This window comes from Geospiza fortis, unplaced genomic scaffold, assembly GCF_000277835.1.
Source record: "Geospiza fortis unplaced genomic scaffold, GeoFor_1.0 scaffold14, whole genome shotgun sequence".
NCBI classification, from domain to species: Eukaryota; Metazoa; Chordata; class Aves; order Passeriformes; family Thraupidae; genus Geospiza; species Geospiza fortis.
The window spans coordinates 1,014,306-1,014,940 of NW_005054512.1; positions in this window are offsets into that span (position 1 = coordinate 1,014,306).

The following is a 635-nucleotide window of genomic DNA, read 5'->3' on the forward strand; positions in this document are numbered from 1 at the left end:
CTGCTCCCCTCCCCGGCCTCCCCTGGTCCAAAAACAGAGGCCAGGCCGAATTAAGGGAATAAAAAGCAGTTTTATTTATTATTCAGCTGCCCTAAGTGCAGCTGAAGCCCACCCAAAAATGGACCACAGGTCACGGGGTTTTCACACTTCCATAAGTTTGGGCCTTTTGCATATTGAGGGTTAATTTTCCAATTACAGCTTCAGGTAATGAAGTCATTGACCCCAAATTTGCTCCCCCAACTCAGTTTTGTTTCCATCTCTCAGGGTCTGACCAGTGAAGTGTTTGATTCCCAGGCCTGGAGAGGAATTGTGTAAAAATGGGAAAGCAGCAGCTGACACTGTGTGGAGTTTAGAGTTTACCACTAAAGTTTGGAGTTAACCACTAAATTTGGGAGTTTACCACTAAAGTTCAGAGTTATACACTAAAGAATTACAGGATTATAAATGTCTGGAAAAGATAAAAAGCTAAACTCCTATGGAAGGATATGATTCTGACTCCTTCTCAGCCAATGAATAGGACAAATATGTTGTTGGAGATGATTAGGATGAGTATAGCGATTAGGAAGAATAGTACGTAGGTGAAAAATTTGTAATCTAGGGGTCTGAGGCTATATATCATGTTGCAAATTGTAGGA